The following is an 18,891-nucleotide window of genomic DNA, read 5'->3' on the forward strand; positions in this document are numbered from 1 at the left end:
TGGCCCAGAGTCACACAGCAGACAAGTGGCGGAGCTGGGATTAGAACCCACAAATATAGTTATCCTATGTAGTCGAAAAGACCCCACTGATGGTGAACTTCATCTGTGCACACAGTAAGCGCTCAATAAATACGATTGAATGAGTGAATGAATGAATCTCTGAGTTGATGTGTGCCTGAAAAGGCCAATGCAGGACCCACAGTCATGGCCACATTGTTCACACACATGTTTGCAGGTGTCTCTTGAGCTATCATTAATGATGTTTACAGTGCCGGGCCTCTCTGTTCACATTTGCCTCCTTGTCTGTCCTTAAAACATTTCCTTTGTTTTCCCTGCCTTGGGTTTTCCAATTTCAGCTCTCCATAGAGGAGGTGTTTGGGTATGTTATTCTCTTTAGGTGTCCTGTGTTGAGGTGAGCTTAGCTTCAGTGCTAGGAGATTGACTTCACTGTTCGTTTCATTGGTTCACAAACAATTTAAATTTTATTGTGTGTATTAGACTATTTGGAGCCTTAGCTAGTAATCAGAACTTTCTAGTTGCTACCTTTTGGTATCGTCTAGAGTGCTCCATTCTGACTCAAGGCCGGGATTTTATCCTTGTATCATTATAATTCGACTAACTTTGGGCAATATGCCCTTGCCCTTTCTAGGTCTGATCAGTCAATCAAATTTATTGAGTGCTTACTGTGTGCAGAGCACTGTAGTAAGCACTAGGGAGTATCCTATAACAATAATTGTGGTATTTGTTAAGCGCTTACTATGTTCCAGGCAAGACACTAAATGCTGGGGTGGATACAAGCAAATTGGGTTGCACACAGTCCCTGTGTGGGGACTCAGGGTCTCAATCCCCATTTTAAAGATGAGGTAATTGAGGCACACAAGTGACGTAACTTGTTCAGGGTCACCCAGAAGACCAGTGGGGAATCCAGGATTGGAACCCATGACCTTCTGACTCCCGGGCCTGGGCTGTATTCACTGCAGCATCCTGCTTCTTTAGCAGAGTTGGTAGACATGTTCCCTGCCCGATCTGATGTCAGTAGACTGGGAAGAAAATCTTCCACCATTAATTCTTCGGGCCTTCAATTTCCTGGCTGCCAACGAAGGGATAATACTTGCTGTCTGTCTCTGAGGAATACCATAAGGATTAATGATTTAAAAGTTTGCAAAGGAGTTGGATCTGATGAGAAGAGGCAAACATTCCGTGGCGGTGGCTGACATTTGAATAAGACAGAATTGCGGCTTCATACTGTGGAATTTCCTACTATAGCGTATTATTGATTTTAAATGACCCTATCACTTAAGTTCTGGGCACAGCATATAAATAACAATGACTTTGCTTAAATATGTTGACTCATACCTTTTTGGAATTGTTTCTGTGGAATAAGGTTAGGCAGAAGTCTCTCCGGACAGTTTAGGTGTTCATCGGCCAAAAGGCAGAAGGTTTGGATAGGTGACCCCTCAAAGCCCCTTCCAGCTTTATGATTCCACGAACTTTAACGTTACTTGTAGTTAAATGGTCTCTTTCATAAGCTTATTGATTATGTAGTCTCTTATTTTGGGAAATTAATTGAATATGAAATAAAGCAATAAGATTCTCTTTGGTGACTGCAGTTTACTCAATATGTACTTTGTTGTGCATAACGACGCACCGATTTTAAGTGCATTTGCAACTATTTGCAAGAAAATAAAATTTTACTTGAAATTATGTTCGATTTTTCATATTTATTGAATGCTTGCGGTTATTTAGATCACTGAGATACTCATATGCATTGTGATTTTTAAATTTTTGAAAATAATAATAATAATGATGGTATTTTTAAGTGCTTACTATGTGCAAAGCACTGTTCTGGTATTTGATAGAATACTAACTGAAGCTAATGCTTATATGAAGCTTTTAACATTTTCTGAGTTCATTTATGTACTTCCCAAAACCATGACTCTTCCCAAATGGAGTAAAACACATCACACTCTTTCGTTTCAGAATATCTACTGAGACTAGTACGAGCTTCGCTCCTCTAGCGCCAACCTACTCACTGTACCTCTAGCTTATCTATCTCGCCACTGACACCTTGCCCACGGCCTCTCTGGCCTTCAACTCCCTCCCTTTTCATATCAATAAATACGATTAATTAATACGATTGATTGATATCCGACAGACCACCTTTCTCCCAAGCTTCCGAGCCTTATTAAAACTACATCTCCTCCTAAAGGCCTTCCCTAAGTCCTCGTTTCCCATTATTCTTCTCCTTCCTGTGTTGCTCTTGCGTATGGATTTGTACCCTGTAAACACTTGATATTCATCCCACCCACAACCCCAAGGGACTTATGTAACCCTGGCTCCACCTGTTGTGTGTTGTGTGACCTTGGGCAAGTCACTTCACTTCTCTGTGCCTCAGTTACCTCATCTGTGAAATGGGGATTGAGACCGTGAGCCTTATGTGGGGCAGGAACTGTGTCCATCCCGATTTGTTCGTATCCATCCCAGCACTTAGTACAGTGCTTCACACACAGTAAGCACTTAACAAATACCATTATTATTATTGTAATATCCATAATTGATTTTAATGCCTGTCTCCCCCTCTCGATCGCATTCTGTTGTTTTGTATCATCCCAAGCATGTAGTACAGGGCTCTGCTCATAGTGCTCAATAAATACCAGTGAGCCCATCTTCCGGCAATTCAAATTCCGGCTTGGCTACCATAATGTAGTTTCCTTTCTAGAATTTAATAGATTCAATGCAGTTTTGGCTAACTTCCAGAAACGGGCTAAAAGCAAACATTAATTATGTGCATGTTTCTTTTGCGAAATGAGAAGCCTGAAAGAACATCTTAGAGCACATCTCCTGGTAAACAGACAGATGTTGTAAGCAGTATGAAGGTTAATCATGCTGCTCACTGCAGTTAGTCTCAATCAATCAATCAATCGTATTTATTGAGCGCTTACTGTGTGCAGAGCACTGTACTAAGCGCTTGGGAGGTACAAGTTGGCAACATATACAGACAGTCCCTACCCAACAGTGGGCTCACAGTCTAGAAGGGGGAGACAGAGAACAAAACCAAACATACTAACGAAATAAAATAAATAGAATAGATATGTACAAGTAAAATAAATAAATAGAGTAATAAATATGTACAAACATATATACATATATACAGGTGCTGTGGGGAAGGGAAGGAGGTAAGATGGTACCAAAGTAGAGTAGCCATAATACCGTGCTTTCTGTAGTGATTTACACAGGCTTGAGCCGAGAGAGAAGTCAAAATGGCCTCAGTCACTAATCACAGAGAACCAAGGTGCATGGTTTTTAAATTTAGAGATAGTCTAGTTGAGAATTTGAGACTAAGTTTGGTACCAAGGAGAAGCAGCGTGGCTCAGTGGAAAGAGCATGGGCTTTGGAGTCAGAGGTCATGGGTTCAAGTCCCGGCTCCGCCACTTGTCAGCTGTGTGACTTTGGGCAAGTCACTTCACTTCTCTGGGCCTCAGTTACCTCATCTGTAAAATGGGATTAAAAAAACCAAGTGAGCCCCACGTGGGACAACCTGATCACCTTGTAACCTCCCCAGCGCTTAGAACAGTGCTTTGCACATCATCATCATCATCAATCGTATTTATTGAGCACTTACTGTGTGCAGAGCACTGTACTAAGCGCTTGGGAAGTTCAAGTTGGCAACACATAGAGACAGTCCCTACCCAACAGTGGGCTCACAGTCTATAAGCTCTTAATAAATGCCATCATTATTAATATTATTATTATCACCAAGGCTAATCTAATTGGGAATACAATCTTTCTCTTCTTTTTTGTTTGCTTTTCAGGAGCTTCTTTCCATGTGATATCCGGGCAAATTTTAATCTGGACAAGGTCTTTGAAAGAGGTATATTTTTAAAAGAATTTCAGATGAACTTGTTTCTATATCTTCTGATCAGGAAAAATAGAATACTCTGAAGCTATGTCTATAGGTCTTGTAAATTTTTCCATTTGAAGTCACAAGTGGACTGTAGTGTTGTTAGGAGGTAACATAGGTTGTAGAAAATGGTGAGACGTTTCTACTTGGTTTATGATTACCTAAATGAATAAAGAAAGCTATCAGTGGCTTTGTAGTGGCTGTATGAGTTGCTAGTTGCTAGAGAAGCAGCGTGGCTCAGTGGAAAGAGCCCGGGCTTTGGAGTCAGAGGTCATGGGTTCAAATCCCGGCTCTGCCAATTGTCAGCTATGTGACTTTGGGCAAGTCACTTCACTTCTCTGGGCCTCAGTTCCCTCAACTGTAAAATGGGGATGAAGACTGTGAGCCCCCCGTGGGACAACCTGATCACCTTGTAACCTCCCCAGCGCTCAGAACAGTGCTTTGTGCGTAGTAAGCGCTTAATAAATGCCATCATTATTATTATTATTATTATTAGTTATTAAAGGCTCCTGTAGTAGAGCTACATTTAATATATATATATATATATATAATATTGATATTTAGCAAGGTATGTGGTGCCAGGGTGAAGTGCCATCTATCAATCAATCAATCAGTGGTACTTTTGAGTGTTTGTTGTGTGCAGAGCACTGAACTAAGCACTTGGGAGAGAATTGTTAGACACAATCCCTGTTCTCAAGAAGCTTAAAATCTAGTAGGAATAGGAGCCTTCAATGGCTAGAATCCTTGGAGAGTCCCTAGAAAAGCCATATGGCCTAGTGGAAAGAGCATGGGCCTGAGTCAGAAGACCTGGGTTCTAATCCTAGCTCTTCCACTTGCTTTCTATGTGACCTCGGACAAATCGTTTAACTTCTCTGTAGCTTTCATTTGTTAAACGCTTACTAAGCACCAGCCACTGGGGTCTGGGGCTACACAGTCCCCGTCCCACGTAGATCACACAGCAGACAAGTGGCAGAATCCTAGGCCCCTGCTGTATCTAATAGACTGTATCTTATAGTCTGTATCTTCTGGATTGTGAGCCTGTTTTTGGGTAGGGACCATCTCTATATTCATTCATTCATTCAGTCATATTTATTGAGCACTTACTGTGTGCAGAGCACTGTATTAAGAGCTTGGGAAGTACAAGTCAGCAACATATAGAGACGGTCCCTACCCAAAAACGGGCTCACGGTCTAGAAGGGGGAGACAGACAACAAAACAGAACATGGAGACAGATGTCAAAATCGTCAGAACAAATTGAATTAAAGCTATATGCACAAGCTGTATGTGTTGCCGAGTTGTACTTCCCAAGCGCTTAGTACAGAACTTTGCACACAGTAAGTGCTCAATAAATACGTTTGAATGAATAATAGGCCACGTTGCTTGTCAACTGTTTCCTTAACTGCAAAACATCCCCTCTAGACTCATTATGGGCAGGGAACATGTCTGCTACTTCTGTTGTATTGTGTTCTCCAGAAGCTTAGTACGGTGCTTTGCATTCAGTAAATACCCCTAATTAATTGATTGATCAGGATTAAATACCTGTTCTTCCTCCTACTTAGACTGCGCATTCCATATGGGACAGGGACAGTGTCCAACTTGATTAACTTGTATCTGCCCCAGCACTTAGAACAGTACTTGACACACAAATAAGTGCTTAACAATTATAATCATGATGATAATATTCCGAGTGTGCTGAATCAAACTTGAGCCTTTGAGACTTGTGTCCCTGGGTAGCATTCCCAGAATGACTCTCTTTGTGGGGTCTTCACCTTGAGAGTCTACCAACCCCTGGTCTGGACAGTCAGTTTTCATTGCCAACAAGTAAGACTTGTTGCTTTTATGCCCATTTAGCAGTAATATTCTTTTTTTTTCTGTTCTTCCTCTCTGCCCCATCCACTAGGTGAGTTGACTTCCCGAACTGTCCCTTCTCCATCTGCTGCCTAGATGAGTTTTCTAAACCATTTTCTACACACATAATAATAATAATGATGATGATGATGGCATTTGTTAAGCACTTACTTTGTGCCGAGCACTGTTCTAAGCGCTGGGGGGGTTACAGGGTAATTGGGTTGTCCCATGTGAGGCTCACAGTCTTAATCCCCATTTTACAGATGAGGGAACTGAGGCACAGAGAAGTGAAGTGGCTTGCCCAAAGTCACACAGCTGTCAAGTGATAGAGCTAGGATTAGAACCCACGACCTTTGACTCCCAAACCCGGGTTCTTTCCACTGAGCCACGCTGCTACTCTGAACATCTCCCTGCTCCTCAAAAACTTCTGGTGGTTGCCTGTTCCATCAAACAGAAACTTCTGACCTTTAATTTTAAAGTACTCCATCAGCTCTCTTCCCCACTGTTTTTCCAATCCTCTGCCACCACATCCCAGCTCCCACTGTTCATTTTTCCCAAGTTAACCTACTCTCTGTGCCTCCTTGTTTTTCCTGCCACCAACTTCTTGAGCATCTCTGTCCCAACGCCTGGAAATCCCTCCCTCTTCATGTCTGACAGGCCACAGGTCTCTTCATCTTTAAAGTTCTCCTGGAATCACGGATTCCCCATTAACTTCCAATCTCCCCAGTTTTTATCCCACAACTTCCACATTAGCAGATTTGCACCACCACCTAAATATTTTGGGATGTTGTGATTACTGTGTACATATCTGATATACTTTATTAACAGTATTCTATATGGAATTTACTTTGGCGTCTCCTGTCCCATTTTAGTGGGAGGGGAGGGAAGTGTAAAGTTTCAGCTCACGGGCTGTTTGGATGGATCGGAAAGAGCGGATGTGGGAAATGTTGTGAAGGAAAAGTTGGTGGGATTTAGCTACAGATTAGATAAGGGGATAGAAGGAGAGGGAGGAGTCAAGGGTACAGGCTTTGGAAACAGGGACCGTCAATCAGTGGCAATTATTGCTACTATGCTATTAATTATTATTTTTATTATTCATTATTGTAACTATGCTATTGATGCCTGTCTACTTGTTTTATTTTGTTGTCTGTCTCCCCCCTTCTAGATTTTGTGCCCGTTGTTGGGTAGGGATTGTCTCTGTTGCCAAATTGTACTTTTCAAGCACTTAGTAAAGTGCTCTGCACACAGTAAGCACTGAATAAATATGATTGAATGAATGAATATTGAATGCTTACTGTAGACAGAGCACTTGGGAGAGTACAGTACAACAGAGTTGGTGGACATATTCCCTGTCCACACTGTGTTTGCAGTCTAGAGGGAGAGACAGACAATAACATAAATAAATAATTTAGAGATATGTACACTATGCAGAGAAGCAGCATGGCTCATTGGAAAGAGCCCGGGCTTTGGAGTCAGAGGTCATGGGTTCAAATCCCGGCTCTGCCAATTGTCAGCTGTGTGACTTTGGGCAAGTCACTTAACTTCTCTGGCCTCAGTTACCTCATCTGTAAAAATGGGGATGAAGACTGTGAGCCCCCGGTGGGACAACCTGATGGCCTTGTAACCTCCCCAGCGCTTAGAACAGTGCTTTGCACATAGTAAGCGCTTAATAAATGCCATTATTATTATTATTATTATTATTATTATTATTATTATTTCTAGACTGTGAGCCCACTGTTGAGTAGGGACTATCTCTATGTGTTGCCAACTTGTACTTCCCAAGCGCTTAGTGCAGTGCTGTGCACACAGTAAGCGCTCAATAAATACGATTGAATGAATGAATTATAATGTAGAGCTATGTACCCAGGTGCTGTGGGACTGAAAGTGGGGCAAATACTAAGTGCCCAAAGGGCACAGATCCAAGTACATGGATAACAGCCCGCACCCTCCGCTCCTCAGCCGCTAACCTCCTCACCGTACCTCGTTCTCGTCTGTCCCGCCGTCGACCCCCGGCCCACATCCTCCCCGTGGCCTGGAATGTCCTCCCTCCACACATCTGTCAAGCTCTCTCTCTTCCTCCTTTCAAAGCCCTACTGAGAGCTCACTTCCTCCAAGAGGCCTTCCCAGACTGAGCCCCCTTTTTCCTCTCCTCCTCCCCATCCCCCTGCCCTACCTTCTTCCCCTCCCCACAGCACCTGTATTTATTTGTACAGATTTATTACTCTATTTTACTTGTATATATTTGCTATTCTATTTATTTTGTTAATGATGTTAATGAATTAGCTTTAATTCTGTTTGTTCTGACGACTTGACACCTGTCCACGTGTTTTGTTTTGTTGTCTGTCTCCCCCTTCTAGACTGTGAGCCCGCTGTTGGATAGGGACTGTCTCTATATGTTGCCAACTTAAACTTCCCAAGCGCTTAGTCCAGTGCTCTGCACACAGTAAGTGCTCAATAAGTATGATTGATGGAGCGAATGAATGAATGAGAGGGAACCAAGGAAAAGAGGATTTAGTAGAAGACCTTTTGGAGGAGATGTGACCTTCTTGATGCTGATAAAGTATTAAAGAAGCAGCGTGGTTTAGTAGTTCCCTCATCTGTAAAATGGGGATTAAGACTGTGATCCCCACAGGGGACAACCTGATTACCTTATATCTACCCAAGTGCTTAGAACAGTGTGTGGCACATAGTAAGCGCCTAACAAATACCATAATTATTATAAAGCACGCCTGGGAGTCAGGTTCTAATCCCGGCTCTGCCACTTGTCTGCTGGGTGACCTTGGGAAAGTCAGTTAGCCATTCTGTGCTTCAGTTACCTCATCTGTAAAATGGGGATTTAGACTCTGAGCACTTTGTGGGACATGGACTCTGTCCAACCTGACTACTGTGTATCTATCCCAGTGCTTAGAACAGTGCCTGGCACATACCAAGAGCTTAACAAATACCATTCGAAAACTAAAAAATAAAGTTAAGTGAAGGAAATAATTTGAATCATCCCCACCAAGTGGAAGCTGAGTTGTTGAATGACTGCTATTCGAATATTACCACCAACCAGCTGTGCACTCATCTGGTAAGAGTAATCAATGAAGATATTATGGAGGACAGAATCCAAAGCATTTCATAAATTAAGATTGCAAATATCCTTATTGTCAACTTGTACTTCCCAATCGCTTAGTACAGTGCTCTGCACACAGTAAGCGCTCAATAAATATGATTGATTGATTGATTATATGGCCATAGAAGGAAATTCAATTGGTAGGCACGATTTACTCTTTTAAAAAAATCATGTCAGTTGCTTCTTAGTATGTTGTGTTCTTTAGGCAGTTGCAAATTGAATATTTGATCATTTGTTAAAGTACCTTCCTAGATGTCAGTGTTAAACTGACCAGCCTTTAATTATGTAAGCAGATGCCAAGTTGAAAATTAGTGTATCTATTTACTGCAGATAGAAAATATCAATAATTCAGGAAAGATTTAGATAAGTATATGGTTGAATGGGTCAAAAACTGAAGTACTGAGAGGAAAAACAATCACTATTCTTTTAGATCATGGAAGTAAAAATGTAGGTCTAGCTCCTGAAGGACAGGAACCATGTCTTACTTGCATTTTGCTCTCCAGAGCACGTAATAGGTGTATCAGTGTTCTGCACACATAGTGTGTTCAATGAAAGCTCGTTCTCAATAAGAGCTATTGAAAGAATGAATGTGATAGGACATGATCCAAGGAGGCAATTAACTTTAAAGCACTACCCCAAACACAAGATTAATGAACCCAATTCGCCACCGTTTTTAAGGGTATGTGAAGTAATTCTGCATGATTTCTTGGAGCAAAAGTATTATCAATCATTGTTGGGTAGGGACCGTCTCTATATGTTGCCAACTTGTACTTCCCAAGCACTTAGTACAGTGCTCTGCACACAGTAAGTGCTCAATAAATACGATTGAATGAATGAGTGCGTACTCACTGTACTTAAGCACTTTGGAGAGCTAGAGTTAGTAATAATGACCCCTGCACTCGAGGAGTTGGGGAGACAGACTCTAAACTGTATTATAGGTGGAGGAAAGCAAAGGTGTTTAAAGATATGTACATAAGTGCTATGGGGTGGGGAGAATGAGTACCCAAGTGCTTAGGTTATGTGGACGTGCTGAAGTGGTAATAGTTGGGGAAATGGAGGGAGTGTCAAGTAGAAAGAAGAGAATGAGGAAGAGATTGGTGGTGAGAAAGATGAGAATGCAGAAGAGTGAGTAGGTTGATTTGGGAGGAGTGAAACAAGTGAGCTGGCTTCTAGTCGGGGAGGAGTGAGGATAAGTAGAGGGGAGAGAGCTGTTTGAGTGCCTTAAAGCAAGTGGTCACAGTTTTTGTGCGATGTGGAGAAGACTGGGCAACCATTGGAGACTTTAAGGAATGCAGAGATGTGTCCAAAGTGGTGTTTTTGAAGAATGATATGGGCAGCAGAGTGAAGAGTAGACTGGAGAGGGAAGACACCGGAATCAGGGAGATCTTTGAGGCGGCTGCTGCAGTCGAATTAGGATGTGTTAGTCACTTGGACCATTGTGGTGGCCATTTGGTTGGAGAGTAACGGGGTGGAAATCGTGAAGAAAACCAATAGGATTTACTGAGTGAATGAATAGAGTACTTAATTAATTAATTAATGATGGCATCTATTAAGCACTTACTCTGTGCAAAGCACTGTTCTAAGTGCTGGGGGGATACAAGGTGATCAGGTTATTCCACGTGGGGCTCACAGTCATCATCCCCATTTTACAGATGAGGTAACTGAGGCACAGAGAAGTGAAGTGACTTGCCCAAAGTCACACAGCTGACAATTGGCGGAGCCAGGATTTGAATCCATGACCTCTGACTCCAAAGCCCGTGCTCTTTCCACTGAGCCAAGCTACTTAGTAGCGTTCTGCACACAGAAAGGGCTCAAGAAATGCCGACGATGATGAAGTTGTGGTGGTTGAAACAGAGCTGTGGAGGGTAATGACGAAGATGTGGACTTGAGAGATGGGGAAGATGACGACCTCAAATGCGATGGGAAAGTTAGGAGGAAGAGAGAAGGAAGATGAGGAGTTCAGTTTTGGACGTGGTGACCTAAAAGCTGTAGTGGGACATCCGTATTGGGATGTCTTGGAGCCTGGAGGAGGTGCGAGATTGCAGAAAAGGAGAGAGGTAAGGGCTAGTGAGTTAGATTTGGGAGTCAGCCGTGGAGCGTTGATAGTTGATGATAGTGGGCGAGTTCCCCAAGGGAGCTAGTGTAGATTGAGAATAGAATGGAGTACCCCCAGATAGGGAGTGGGGGACAGAGGACGAGCGGATAAAAGAGACTGAAAAGGAGCAGGCAATCAATCAATCGGTGGTATTTACTGAGTGCTCTCTGTGTTCAGTACTCTGTACTAAGCGCTTGAGAGAGTACAGTACGACAGAGTTGATGGAGATGTTCCCTACCCGCAGCGAGCAGTCAGAGAGGGTAGGAGGAGAACCAGAAGAAGTTGCTTCTAATTGCACTTCTAACCCCCAAAGGATGACTTTGCATCGTACAACCTCAAAGAGCATAACAGAACATCTATTTATTTATTTATTTATTTTATTTGTGCATATCTATTGTATTTATTTTATTTTGTTAGTATGTTTGGTTTTGTTCTCTGTCTCCCCCTTTTAGACTGTGAGCCCACTGTTGGGTAGGGACTGTCTCTGTATGTTGCCAATTTGTACTTCCCAAGCGCTTAGTACAGTGCTCTGCACATAGTAAGCGCGCAGTAAATACGATTGATGATGATGATGATGATCATCATCATCATCAATACTATTTATTGAGCACTTTGTGCAGAGCACTATGCTAAACATTTGGGAGAGTGCGGTATAAAAGAGTTGGCAGACACATTCCCTGCCCACAACGAGCTTACAGCCTAGAGGGGTAGGCAGACAATATATTAAATAATATATGATATATAATTTGTCTATATATACGTAAATGCTGTGGGGTTGAGGGTGGGGTGAACAAAGTGCAGATCCAAGTGCACGCATGCAACACAGAAGAATCGTATTAAGCCCTTTCTATGATGAACCAGTCCTTTTTGATGGTTTTACTTTAATTTGTATTCCAATACATTATGGCTTGGACCATTTTCATATTTAGTAAAGGTTAGTTCCTGTGATATACCAATATTTCATTTTAAACTATCTTTTTATTTGCCCTGAACAGGAACCACAGCTATTCTTGGTACCTAACACATGTTAATTTCAAATATAGAAGTGATCTTATTTTGAGCTCTTTGAAAATAGGAAAACTTCCTGTACTACAATGTCGATTGCTAATTGAGTCATTTTTTGAACTGTAGGAAAAAATGGCCAAATTGATCCTTAGCGAACTCCCTGAATAAGATGGACAGCAATATGTATCAAACTTTATTTTACAGAAGAAAATGAAAGCTAGTGATTGTTGGTCTTTTCAAGGTCAAACAAATTAGCAATAGGACCTTTAATGTAACCTTTCTTTGTTGCAGTCTCTCACTCTAATTAGTAAACTTTATCTTTCTCCAGACTGGAAACTCATGTCCAGAGTTTCTGGAAGCTTCTTATGAGCTGGGAACATGTCTGCTAATTCTACTGTATTGTAGTTGAGATTTTTCAGGTTTATGCTTGCCTCCTTTATTAACAGTATATGGGATCAGTTGGTGTACTTTGAAAATATTTTCCTCAAGAAAATGCAAGTTTTGAGTTCCATTTAATATTCTGATATTTAGTGTGTTGAATAGATTATGCAGCTTATTTTTCCTTTTTCTGCATTGACCAGAAGTGTGCCTTATGTACTATCCCTTGATATTAAGCACGTGTTCAGAGTGCTTTGCACAGTAAGAGCTCAGTAAATATGATGAAATGAATCCTGAGATGTTATATTTCCTTCTCAACTGGAAAAGAGCAGATGTAATTTCTTTATTTAAAACATTGAGAAGGAATGCACCTGGAAATTACAAACCTTTCAGGAGACTCTAGACTGAGCTCATTGTGGGCAGGAATTTGTCTGTTTAGTACAATGCTTTGCACACAGTAGACGCTCAATACATTATTCATTCAATCGTAATTATTGAGCGCTTACTTTGCAGAGTGCTGTACTAAGCACTTGGGAAGTACAAGTTGGCAACATATAGAGGCAGTCCCTACCCAACAATGGGCTCACAGTCCAGCGCTTAGAACAGTGCTTTTCACGTAGCGCTTAATAAATGCCATTATTATTATTATTAGAAGGGCGAGACAGACAATAAAACAAAACATGTGGACAGGTGTCAAGTCACCAGAATAAATGAAAATAAAGCTAGATGCACATCATTAACAAAATAAATAGAATAAATAAAATAGATACATAATTTTATAAATAAGATAAAAATAAATAATAAAAAAATAAATAGAATAAATAAAATAAATACGATTGAATGAATGAGTGAATGAGACAGGTTATTGTCAAACGATTAGCATGGATTTAAGAATAACCAATTTCCTTAGGGTAAGGTAATGGAATAGTGCTTAGGATTCTGTTATCATGCCCTTAGTTGTCCCGGCTCACTCTTGGCTCAATTTTCAATTTTCCTAGCTTAATAGCTTCAGTATTCAATAGAGTAAAATGGGGCCTTGTAATGAGTAGGACATTAAAGTTTCCTTTATTGGCAAATCAGCAGTTAATTGGTAACAAGTAATCGTTTTTGTCTTGTTTTGTATTTTACTTTCCCCAAGCACTTAGTACAGTGTCTTGCACACAGCAGGAGCTCAATACAGAACATTGACTGAAGTACTGATCTTTAGGCTTTTTATATTAAAAGATTTATTTTGATAAATATGATAGTTCTTCATGGTGCGTGTTGGATAAAGTGCTGTTAGTGGTTAGGGAATGTTCCTCTGATAAGGCATGTCTGTCAAGTTAGAGTGTGGGGCAATGCATTTTATTCCTAACCTCAGCACTTAGGTGCTTATGTGTATTTTGTTCATTTATGACTATTGAATGCATTTGTGCATTAGAGAAGCAGCATAGATTAGTGGATAGTGGAAATATGTTTGTACATATTTATTACCCTATTTATTTATTTTACTTGTACATATCTATTCTATTTATTTTATTTTGTTAGTATGTTTGGTTTTGTTCTCTGTCTCCCCCTTTTTAGACTGTGAGCCCACTGTTGGGTAGGGACTGTCTCTACATGTTGCCAATTTGTACTTCCCAAGCGGTTAATACAGTGCTCTGCACATAGTAAGTGCTCAATAAATACGATTGATGATGATGATGATGATGATAGAGCTCAGGCTGGGAATCAGAACGATTTAGGGTCTAATCCTGGCTCTGCCACATCTGCTGTGTGACCTTGGACAAGTCATTTCACTTTTCTGGGCCTTAGTTACTTCTTGTGTAAATTAGGGATATGAGTGTGAGCCCTATGTGGGACAGGGACTGTGTCCAACCTGATTAACTTGTATCTACCTCAGGGCTTAGAACAGTGCTTGGCACACAGTGAGCACTTAACAAATATTTTAGCTAGTAAAGGATAGAGTGCTGACATCTCAAGACTTACATTTTGGACTTGTGATCGTGCATAGAAATCACAGGAATCATTTCGGGGAATTTCTTTGCTTTACAGCAAGTGAATAAATGGGTTGACTTTTGTTTTTTCCTAGTAGCAGTTAAATTATTCACCACAATAATGTGTATTGGGACAAAGGTGTTAAAATATGGTGATTAGTGTTTATTTACAACGCTTCTGCCTCAAACAATCCCATAGTGCTGTATTTCCAGACAGGTTAAAATAAGTGGGAATTGAACTCGATATTCTCTTTGAGAACCATGTACACAGAGATAGGCTACTTGTGTCTTTCTGAAATAGTACAAAACAAAAGAGTACGTTTCAAATCTGCGTGACCCAAGGAGAAAGATAATTGAGGTGTTTGCCGTTGAGCTCTGCTGGAATTAAAGTTGACATCGTTGTATTATTTACTAGGAAAATTGCCTGGCTTTGCTTGGGATTAGGGAATTGGAGTCAGAAAAAGCTTCCTGTTCACACCCCAGCGACTCCCTCAACCCTAATTGCTCAGCCATTCGCTGAGTCTCATACCTTTCTAAAGTCATATACTCGTCGGAGCTGATAGAGCCAACGTGCAGCAGAGACGGGAGCAGGTGATTCTTTTTTTTACGGTATTTAAGTGCTTCCTGTGTGTCAGGTATTTAAATGCTTATTAAGCACTGGGGTAGATAGAAGATAATCAGGTTGGACGCCGTCCACGTCCCGCATGGGGTGTACGTTTTTAATCCCCGTTTTACAGGTGAGACGACCGAGGCACAGAGAAGTGAAGTGAGTTGCCCAGGGTCACGCAACAGGCAAGTGGCGGAGCCGAGATTAGAGCCTCGGTCATTCTGACTGTCAGGCCTGTGCTCGTCCCACTTGGCCATACTGTTTCAATTTCTGCTTTCATTCTGGTGGCTACCATCTTGGTCATCGTATCTGAAAATTGGAGGTGGGACTATCCATGACCACAGCAAGGTACCTTTTTCTCTTTAGTCCACCTAAAACTGTAGTGGCGAAGACAAGGTTGTTTGCCCTTCACTCACGTCACTGACACTTTACTTCTTGTTGAAAAACTGCCTGGACTTCTCTTGTCCGTAAGGACCCCATGAAAAAAATTGATGGTCTGTGTGTGGCATAGGTGCATAAGTAACCGTAATAGTCTTTATATACTAGTTTATATTCAGAAAACCTGAAACAGTAACACAATGAAAATTCTACAAAAAGTAGTCAAGAAAAAACTAGTAAACGTGTCCTTCCAGATAGCTCTGGCAGAAACTCCTCACCCTCGGCTTCAAGGCATGTTGACAACTTGTTGACAACTTGTACTTCCCAAGCGCTTAGTACAGTGCTTTGCACACAGTAAGCGCTCGATAAATCATCATCATCATCATCAATCGTATTTATTGAGCGCTTACTATGTGCAGAGCACTGTACTAAGCGCTTGGGAAGTACAAATTGGCAACACATAGAGACAGTCCCTACTCAACAGTGGGCTCACAGTCTAAAAGGGGACTAAATACGATTGATTGATTGATGTGATTTTTCTTAGCATATGAGCTTTTAATAAGTTGTTCTGAGATCATTTTCTTGGAATGAAATGGTTCAGTTTTCAGTTAGTTGTTTCCATCACGCACCCCATTTCTTGTAAAAAGTGCTTAGTACACTGCCGTAAGAGTATCTACCACAGATTGATTGGTTAGTCAAGGATCACTCTACAAGGAGCAGTGGGACATAAGGAATTCAGTTACTAAGTAGTGTAAAAACTGGATTCCTTATTCATTCATTCATTCAATCGTATTTATTTTGTGCTTACTGTGTGCAGAGCACTGTACTAAACGCTTGGGAAGTACAAGTTGGCAACATATAGAGATGGTCCCTACCCAACAGTGGGCTTATGTCACATTGATCCTTGTAGATTCATCCTTGACCAGTCAATCTGTGGTATTGACTGTTCAAAGCAGCGTACTAAGCGTTTGGGAGAATACAAGACAAGAGAGTTGGTAGACATAGTCCCATGCCCAAAAGGAGCTTGCAACCTAAAAGTGGAACTTAGTCAAAGATCTCACAAATGACTGTTTTTGTTTTGAAGTAAAAAAAATAGATTGAAAGCATCTTTAAAACATTTTCTATGTTCTTAGGCCTCTCCCGTGATCTCATAAGGAATACAGCACTTGCTTTGCAAGTGGCCAATCAAACTTTCTGAGTGCATTCAGTTCAGGGAAGCATTCAGGGAAGTTTGTAATCAGCATCTTGGTATTTGTATGACATGCTGGTAAGAGAATGCTCACGGTATGTCTCTCCTTCTGTTTGAATCTGAAGGCTGTTATAGACAGCTTTGGAATTTTTCCAGCATGTTTAGGGGTCTTCTGAACATATCCAGTAATTGGTGTTAAAGATTGAAGTTGCAAAGGAGTGTATTTTTCCAAGAACAAATTAGTCCGTTCTCCTATAATGCACGTTTTCAGGCAAAAACTCCTCACCCTCAGCTTCAAGGCTGTCCATCATCTCGCCCCCTCCTACCTCACCTCCCTTCTCTCCTTCTCCAGCCCAGCCCGCGCCCTCCGCTCCTCTGCCTCTAATCTCCTCACTGGGCCTCGTTCTCGCCTGTCCCGCCGTCGACCCCCGGCCCACGTCCTCCCCCGGGCCTGGAATGCCCTCCTTCCGCACATCCGCCAAACTAGCTCTTTTCCTCCCTTCAAAGCCCTACTGAGAGCTCACCTCCTCCAGGAGGCCTTCCCAGATTGAGCCCCCTCCTTCCTCTCCCCCTCCCCATCCCCCCGACCTACCTCCTTCGCCTCCCCACAGCACCTGTATATATGTTTGTACAGATTTATCACTCTGTGTATTTTACGTGTGTATATTTACTATTCTATTTATTTTATTTTGTTAAATATGTTTTGTCTTGTTGTCTGTCTCCCCCTTCTAGACTGTGAGCCCATTGTTGGGTAGGGACCATCTCTATAAGTTGCCAACTTGTACTTATCAAGCACTTAATACAGTGCTCTGCACACAGTAAGCGCTCAATAAATACGATTGAACGAATGAATGAATGTTTTCATGAAATGTTTGGAATAGCATATCATGGAAGAATAAGGGAATATTCTGCCAACGTCTCGTGCCTAAATAGAATATGATGAATTGGACATATTGATTGTGTACATGCTTATCAGGCTGGTCAGGGCGGGAGCATTGTAATATACAATTTCTTACTGTGAAGTTCTTCAAAAATGCAGCCCCCCCCTTATTATAGGACTGTACTTTTCTGTGTAGAAAAGCAGCATGGCATAGTGCTAGAGAACAGGTCTGGGAATCAGAAGGTCATGGGTTCTAATCCAGACTCTGCCACTTGTCTGCTGTGTGACCTTGGGCCAGTCACTTCGCTTCACTTCTCTGGGCCTCAGTGACCTCATCTGTAAAATGGGGATTGAGACTGTGAGCCCCATTTGGGACCGGGATTGTGTCCAGCCCGATTTGCTTTTCAACACCCCAGCATTTAGAACAGTGCCTGGCACAAAGTAAGCACTTAACAAATACCATAACAACAACAACAATAATAATATGATGTAATATTTTAATTCACTTTTATTAATAATTTTCTATGGAATTGCATTTGATTGGGAAATTACTGGATAATCCAACAGGTGTGCTCAAACTAATTTCCCCCATCAAGTCAAAATTTTACGTTTCAGCGAACTTTGAGATATGTATTTTTTGAAAAAGAGCTGCCATTCATGCTCTTTTGTTTGAAAATAGTGGTGCCATTTGTTTGCTTTGTGTGGATAGTAAAGTAGTAATAAAGCAAAACGATCTCTTCACTTGTAATTTTTCACACTTGATAGTGTTTTGGAAGCAGTTATGCATGTCTAAGGGACCAGATGTGTGGTTTATGTTTGTAATTCAGTTTTGAAATGTAAATAGTGGTAGAGTACTTTCAATCATATTTTAATATAGTTTTTGTATATTTTATTTTTGTTAAAAATTTACTTTTGCCAGAGCATTAGCTTTGAGCTCGGTTGCACATAAGCACCCTGTTGAAAAAAAAATTGGACCTATTTTGCTAGGTCTGCTAATTGTAATTGATGAGGCTAAACTTAGGTATGAAGACCCATTTGAAAGGGGCCTGGGAGTAGCTAATTTCAGAAAGTACTGTATTTATAAATCTAAGGTTCATTGAGCTCATTGAGGGTGTGGTATGAGAAGGGAAGAGGAAAGTCTGTGGAAGGAGTGTAATAGCACAAAAGGTGGAAGTTGCTAAGATTACTTAATGGGTAGTTCCTGCCATTCTTTTAGCTCCATTATTTTGCTTTGGTGGTTTTGGGCTCATATTTTTTTTTTTTAAAGTGAGACAATCAAATTAAACTATGCTACAGTGTTTTCTTGCCTCCTGTAATATGCCAAAGGACTCTATTTCTTTTAATTGCTGTTGATTCTCAGCCATTTCCAGGAATTAAGATACTCACTTACTCATTTTGCAGAACATACATTTAAGTATTATGGAGTGAGATTGACACTCTGCCAGCATACCTTCTCATGATTATTCAGGTTGGAATGTCACTTTAACGATACTGCTCACCCCACAATGCTTATATTTGC

The 18,891-nt window shown here is 41.1% G+C and overlaps 1 protein-coding gene across 7 annotated transcripts in view; it reads left to right on the forward strand.

The window, feature by feature from the left end:
* Window positions 1-18,891, forward strand: part of CCSER2 (coiled-coil serine rich protein 2) — a 239,519-nt gene that overhangs the window by 18,765 nt on the left and 201,863 nt on the right. For 6 of the 7 annotated variants that reach the window (XM_038744236.1, XM_038744235.1, XM_038744238.1 and 3 more), the window contains exon 2: window positions 3,813-3,871. The exons of the other annotated variant lie outside the window; for it this stretch is intronic. The gene's annotated coding sequence lies outside the window, so the exon portion shown is untranslated. The remainder of the gene's footprint in view (window positions 1-3,812; window positions 3,872-18,891) is intronic. 7 annotated transcript variants of the gene reach the window in all.

Source organism: Tachyglossus aculeatus, chromosome 3 (genome assembly GCF_015852505.1).
Source record: "Tachyglossus aculeatus isolate mTacAcu1 chromosome 3, mTacAcu1.pri, whole genome shotgun sequence".
In the NCBI taxonomy this organism is placed as follows: Eukaryota; Metazoa; Chordata; class Mammalia; order Monotremata; family Tachyglossidae; genus Tachyglossus; species Tachyglossus aculeatus.